Source organism: Zalophus californianus, chromosome 3 (genome assembly GCF_009762305.2).
Source record: "Zalophus californianus isolate mZalCal1 chromosome 3, mZalCal1.pri.v2, whole genome shotgun sequence".
Classification (NCBI taxonomy): Eukaryota; Metazoa; Chordata; class Mammalia; order Carnivora; family Otariidae; genus Zalophus; species Zalophus californianus.
The window spans coordinates 192,644,583-192,652,246 of NC_045597.1; positions in this window are offsets into that span (position 1 = coordinate 192,644,583).

A 7,664-nucleotide genomic window follows, 5' to 3' on the forward strand; every position below is an offset into this window, starting at 1 on the left:
CCTGGCTCACTTGCCCCCATGGGACGGGGCTGTCCTAAGGATGCAAGGGGAGGGTCCCTCTTGGACATGCTGCCTTCCCTTTGGCTTGGAGTGCATGTGTCTGAGAAAAGGGATCTGCTTCAAAAGGCCAAGAGAGCCCGAGGTGCCGATCCATCACTGCCTGTGTCCAAGGAGTGCGATGTTTCCTTGTGGCTCGTGGCTGCCCATGTGGATGCAGAGCCTGTATCTCGTCTGGAAGGAAGGTATGCAACCACCTTGTGCCTCACCACACAGGCCTCTGCTGGGGCTGGCAGGACGGCGGGCTCTGAGGCATGGGAGGATGGTGACCCCAAGGCCCTCTCTTTGCAGGCGAGGAAGAGAGGCCCAGAGAGAGTGAAGGAATGGTCCAGCCGGCTGGCTTAAGCAAGACGGACTATATTTACATCCCCGTGGGCAGGACAGGCTCCTCAGCCTCTGTTTAGAGAAACCCCGAACTTGGGAACAGTTCAGAACTGTGTTTGAACTACCCAGCTTTCCTTATCCTGGGACCTTTGGCAAACCGTCCCTTTGAGGTTCAGCTTTTTTTCTGCTCGATCCCACTGGCAGGTGAATTTTCTCAATTTTCTGGGGAGTCTGAACAAGATGTACTCAGCTGCTAGATGTTACTGAGAATAAAAACAAAACATCTTTTCACCATCAGTGTCTGCCCCCGACAGCGCTTGACGGCCTGGGTTCTGAATATTAACTTTTCCCAGTGGTTCAGTTCTTCTTAAAATAGCATTTCCCAGTTCATCTCTACCTTGAACCTGAGGTTTGTGCAAAGATTCATCTTAGCCGACATTCAGAACTCGTTTTAGAGGCAAGAGGTCTTGAAACTATTTGAAGTCAACTGTTGGAAGCCTCCAAAGAAACAGAAAAGAAAGTTCAGTGCGTTCTACTTTGCAGGAGAAAGAGGAAAAGCATGAGGAACAGAACTTACCCGAGGATTCATTAAAAGACGGCAATGCATTCAGCCGGATTTCAGCAGCTCCCTGCACAGTGCTGGGATGTCTATCCCGCTAATTCCTTTGGCTCACTCCAGGAACATGGTTATCTTATAAAGCTTCAGTGACTTTTTCCCTATACAAATTAAGGCAAAGAAGTGAACTAAAATATTTAAATGAGGAAGTTGAAAAGGAGAGTTTTCTGGGTAGCTCCACTTTTCCAGAAGAGTCTATCCATCCAGATTGTGCTGTCGCCTACGTGTCCCTATACACTGTGGTTTCAACATGAAGTCTGGCCTCATACTGTTTCATGGTCAGCTCAGTGCCACGAGTCTAAGGAAGTGGAATGGAATGCTTTTGGGCTCCTTATTGAACTGGTCAGCTTTGGTGCTATGACTGACGGGTCCGTCCTTCGAATCCTTACTGGAACAGGCGCAGAGGAAAGCTGACTCCCAGGAACCAGCCCCCTCAGATTGCCCTTCAGATGACACCATCCCGACAAAACTCCATGAAGCTGGGTGTTTCCGGAGAGCCAAGAAGCATGGTTTGCTCTTTGTGATCAAGCTGGTTCTGGTGGGTCACCTCATGCTAAGTATCAAATATTAAAGTAACCAGTTTTGTCACTACCTGTACCACTTAAAGAAATTCTCAGAAAACAAGGACACATGGAACATCTCAGGAAATTCATTAATTCACCTCAGATCTTCCTCCTTCCATTCTTATGTAATGCTGAGAGCCAATTGCTAAAAATCAAACAAATGGACATGTTGAAGATATCAACCAGTAGGAGACAACTTTGGGGGGAACTTTTAAGTAAAATGTATTCAGATGTGTTTGAATTATGCATTGGTGAAGACATTCAGAATTTCCATGACTGTAGCAACAATGATTACTGTTTGTTCTTAAGGGCAACACACATGTTTCCAAGATTTTGTTTTGTTTTGTTTGTTTTTCCTACAGAGCGAGGCTTTGCAAGACAAACATGCTTATCCTTTAGAGACATGGGATTTAAAAATCTATAAATAAAATGCCAACTTCACAAAAAATTTGTGAGCGTATTTTTTTTTTTTCCTGATTTCGTGATCTTTCCCATTGCCGTGGAAAGAATGCCCGAGGCGGTTGCATTTCTGTGGATGAAAAATCCTAAGCAACTCTCCCTATTCAGAAAACGTGGGGTGTGGGCAAGCTCCCTTACTTGAATGAAAAGAAGTTCCAGTTTGGAATCCTGAGTCTGCAGTTAACTAGCTGTAGACTTTAGGGAAGTCACTGTCTTCATCTGTGAAATGCTGGAAAGGAACACCTGTCTCACGGGGTTCTGGCACTGTGAAATCCAACGAGGCAACTTATTTCTTTCAACTGTGGCCATACCACATGTAGGATCCTACAGCGCCCTAAAATCTCTCTGAATCAGAGAGTAAGGAAGAAGAGGAAAATAAAAGATCGCCCTTCTCCTGCCCGCCATATGGCCAATGACCAATAACTGATATGGTTGATGCTAAAATATGCGGACCAGCCTTAGGGGTTCAGATGGGCCCTTTGGACAATAATCCTTCATCAGTGGATGTGTATTCATCTATCACAGGCCCATCCTGCCTGGTTGTCTCTCTGTGATGCTAGCAGGCTTGGATGATCATTTGCTACATCTATTCCTTCATGAGGGACTAATGTGGTCATAGTCTTTTTCTATAATTTCTTTACTTAATTAGTTGGAGTATCTCCATAACCTCCTCGATTACTATGAGGAAGAGTTTATATATAAAAAGCAGGGTAGATGCTTTATTCTTTCCCTTCTTTTGTAGTTTGCAAAGTAATGCATTGATTTGCTAGCCTCCTCAAAAGCTGACTGATGAGTTTTCAAAGGTGTCATCATTAACTTGAAGATGTAAATATTCCTGGTGGGTTCCAATCCATTGCAGTTTTCCCTTGATCCATGATCCAGTTGTCTCATCTCTGGGCAGTGGGAACCTCTCCTGGCCCCTTTTGACCCCACCCAAGTGGTCTTGAGAGCTTCCTTGCTTCTGGCTGCCAGAAGACCTTCCAGGCTCATCCTGTACATTTCCTGCTCCACACCTGGACTCGGCCATTTCTCCGAGTAATCCTGGTTTCTTTCAGTGGAAAATGGTGTTGGGAGATCAATGGGCTTTGGAGTGATCAGTGCTGCTGGATGGTCTTTGAGTCTAGCATTTTCAGCAGAGCCAGTAATTTTTTATGTTGTTGTTGTTTTTAAAGATAAATGCATCATGAATCCATTCTGTTATTTCCAATTTAAGTTCAGGACCAATTCAGGTTTATTTAAACAGATTGATCTTAGGTTCCTGTTTGCTAACATTATATTTAGGGCGTTTGCTTTGATACAAGTGAGGTTGGTCTGTAGTTTGCTCTTTGGAGTATTCTTTATCAGGTTTGGGAATTAATGTTATGCTTGCTTAATGGAAAAACTTCAGAAGTTTTCTTTGTTGCTTAGGATCTAGACTAAATTATGTGGCAGTGGGATTATCTAATCTCTAAATGTTTGATAGAATTCTCCCTTGAAACCATCTTTCTGCAATGCTTCTTGAGGGGGACACCTTAATTCTTTTGCTTCTTCTGTGGTCATTGGCTTGGCTAAGTTTTCTGGCTCTACTAAGGTCGATTATGGTATGTTGTACTTTTCTGGAAAAGTAGTTATTTCATCTAGGTTCTCAAATATGTTTGCACAGAATTTCAGATTTGTGTTTTGTCTTTTTCATCATCTTCTTAATTAGGATAGCTATTGACTTATCTATTTTGTTCGGATTCTAAAAGAACCAGCTTTTAGGTTTACCATTAGTCCCACAGCATTTCCCCCCTAATTTATTAACTTCTGATTTTGTCATCATCCAATTTTGGGGGCTTATTTTATGTTTTTTTCTCTTTAAAACTTTTTGATTTGGATGCTTATTTCATTTATTTTCATTTCTATCAATAGATACATAAATAGATTTAATACTGTACATTTTATTTGGGAACGGTTTTAGCCATATGCCAATGAATTCAGATATGCGACGTTTTCATTATTCTTCTCCAGAAAACCTACAATACTGGTCTGTGTTTTCTACTTGATTCAAGAAATTTTTTTCAAGATTTTATTTATTTATTTGACAGAGAGAGACACAGCGAGAGAGGGAACACAAGCAGGGGGAGTGGCAGAGGGAGAAGCAGGCTTCCCACGGAGCAGGGAGCCCGATGCGGGGCTCGATCCCAGGACCCCGGGACCATGACCTGAGCCGAAGGCAGACGCTTAATGACTGAGCCACCCAGCTGCTCCTGATTCAAGAAATTTTAAATAGCATTTAAAAATTTTTTTCTAGATAACAGGATATTTTCTTTTTTGGTTTTGTTATTAGTTTATAGTTTTGCTGATAGTAGTCAGAGAATGCCTGTTTGTATTTGTTTTGTTCTTTGGGTTGTATTGAGGTTTTGTATCATTCCATGCACACTTGAAAAGAATGTATATTCTGCAGTATATGTGTATAAAATCTACTTATTGCTTATTGGTTATGTGGTTTGGGTCCTATGTATCTGTACTATTTTTTTCTTCTTGCCCTAGCTTTTATTGAGAGAGGTGTGTTAAATTTTCCTGTTATCTCTTACTTCTCTTAGGTTTGTGCTTAAGTTGTTGGTGTGTATATTTTCATTGCAAACTGAACACTTAAGTTTTGTAAAATGTGCTACTTTGTGTCTTTTAATTTTGTTTTGTCTAAATTCTAACTTATTGGATACGAAGTTCATTATCCCTACTTTCTTTTTATTTGCCTTTGCCTGGTACCTCTTTGTCCATATTTTTACTTTTACTTTTTCTAAATTTCTTCGATTTAGACGTGTCTCTTATATACACAGTCTTGGGTATTTCTTTGTTGGTCAAGCTCAAAATCTTTTCCTTTTGTAGATGAGTTCACCCAATTTTCATGTATTTAATATGATAAACGTGTGCCCTCAGTTTAGCAGATTGTCTCTATAAATTGTCTTTCCTTATGTTGTCTATTTTATTTGTTCTCTCTCTATTTTTTGATATATATATATATATAATTTGCATTTGGGGAGGTTTATATATTTTTTTCAAGTTTCCATTTGTATGACACCTTCATATAATACTGTATATGTATCATTGCACAATACAGTAATAATGTAGCATCCAGGGTCCTGGTAGGAGACAGAAAAACACCAGTAATTTGACCGGAGAACATTTAATATAAGAGTTGCTAACTAGTGAAAGAGGTACCTACTAAGAGCTAAAGAGAATACCACAGAGGATACAGCAGGTGTAGGAGCAAAGCGCTGCTTCTGGGGTCTTCCTTAAAGACCCAACTGTAAAACTAACCTGTGACAACTTGTATATAAAATAATCGTGCTCATGAGGACAGAGGAAAAGAAAATAGTTAGCACTTCTAAGTGCACATAATGAGCAAAGAGAAAATAGGCAAGGCTGCCAAAGTTCTTGTGCCTGCAACGGGTCATGAGGACACAGTCAGTATCTATGGCTTCCTCCTTTAATGATCCAGACCAAATTCCCTACCCTTAGCTAGAACCTCAGCTTGTGGGGGTTCCCTACCTAGTGGAGTGACTCAAACTTTCAGCCACCAAGTGCCCGAATCCTCGATCACGTTGCGGTTTCTTGGGCTGCTGTAATTTAAATTAACCTTAACTATTGGGCGTGGCATCGCTGTGGTGAGATCCCCTGAAGAGTGCCCTGGGTTCCAGGCATGATTACTCTCCTAGCTGGAGAGATGGATGAGGTTTTCTTACCAAGGGGAGGTCAGGCTACTGCCCCATAGGGGGCACGGAATGACGTTAAGTTATGGAGCTCCAGATGAGACTGTCCTGCACAGGGGAGGACTGCATACCAAGGTGAAGATTTGGGTTTAGAAGGAGGCAACTCCTTTGTTAAAGCCTCAGTCTGAGACATCTGCTCCAACGGAACTTCACCAAAGCCCCGCTCACACCATGTGGGGTCCCGCTGCAGTCTGCTCTGCTTCCGTGTGGGTCTGTCCCAGCCAGCGTCCTCTCAGGCACACGATGGCTGCAGGGGCTTGTTGGGCATCCTGCTCGGGTGGAGGGCCACCATGAGGCGGGCTGGGAAAGAGGGCCAGGAGACCCTGCAATCTGTCTGCTTTTCAGGTTGCTTTCAAGAAGCAGGGTTTTTATGCCAAGCAGAAGAAAGGGCAACACTGGCTTATGGGGGGAAACTTTCAGAAGAAAGTGACAATGTTGACTTGCTCATCGAGCCTTTTCAGTATATTTGACAGCTATGGACAGCCACCCATGAAGACAAATAGGGGAAAGTCCATTTCAGAGAGCTCAGCACATTGAGTTTCTGAGTTCTTTGAGGAGGACTCCCTTCTTTGTGGGGTTTCTAATAATGTCTGCTTAGCAGCCCTCACCCTCACCAGGCAGGGAGAAAGGGTAGCCTCCAACTTCATTGGCCCTGCCCCTCAGTAGCCATCTCATTGACCTCTCATTGGTGCTTTAGGCTCTATTGTTTGAGATCTATTTGTTTTAGTCATTCTGTTGTCCAGTGCCAGAGAGAAGTGACCCTGAGAGAGGGACTGAGTCACTCACCTGGGCGGGACTAACCCCACCAGCTGTCCCTTGGTGACGGTGGACTATGAATGGTCTCACTTGGGTAGGGGGCACACCACAACGCACCAGGAAGCTGGAGAGAGGGGCCTGAAGAGTTGGAAACAATCCTGCAAGTAGAGACGCGCCTGGGGAGTGTCCTTCTCCAATGGCAGACAGCCCTGACTCATGCCCCATGCACGTGTGAAGGGTGCCCAGGAACCCTCGGGGGTGGGGGGGACTCCCGCCACCAAGTCTGGGGAGAGCTGCTCCTTCAACTGCAAGTTGCTCTGACCAAATTCACAGTCTCGGCTCCTGCAAACATGCAAATTCCTGTCAAGGGAAATGAGATTTATTTCTTACTAAAATATCTGTAGAAGAACCAAGTTCAAATAATTATTCCAGACCCCACTTCCTTTTCACTCTGCTTCAAACACACACACACACACACACACACATACATCATGTGTTAAGCTTTCTGAAAGTCAAAGAACAGAAAATAAAGAGAAGCCTCAGAGGAGATGGAAAACTGGTATTTTTTAAGTTAAAACCGTGAAGACAAAGGAAGGAACAGAAAAACTTAAAGATTTTAAAGATCAAATCTCAATGGCAGGCTATTGAAAGATCTTTCCACTTCTCCACTCCACCCGGGGACACACAGTTTAAGAGTAATGGAGAGAGGTATCCCTAAGCTTATGCCTGATACTGCATACAACCAAACACAAGAAATTGGTTAAAAAAGTGGAGAGACCCAAAAGCACTTTAAAAAGTATATATACAAATTCAAAAAAGGTTAAAAGGCTATACGTCAAAACGTAAAATGTCAATTCTAAGTAGTGAAATGATGGATGGTTTTTATTTTCTTTATCATACATATTTTTTCATCATATTACTTTATGAACCAGAAAAATGTACGGGTTTTTAAAAGAAGAACCATTCTCTGGCCTCATTGGATCAAGCAGCACCGGTAGGCACTCTGCCCCAGCCGTCCATCAAACCCCTCCCGAGCAGAGCTGGGACGGGACTGTTCCCACCTTTGCCAACGGCAGTATACACCACACAGCCCCACCCCCTCACCCAAAGTTGACGAGCCTTGCAAGCCAGAGGGGAGAGCACTTTGAAATGATT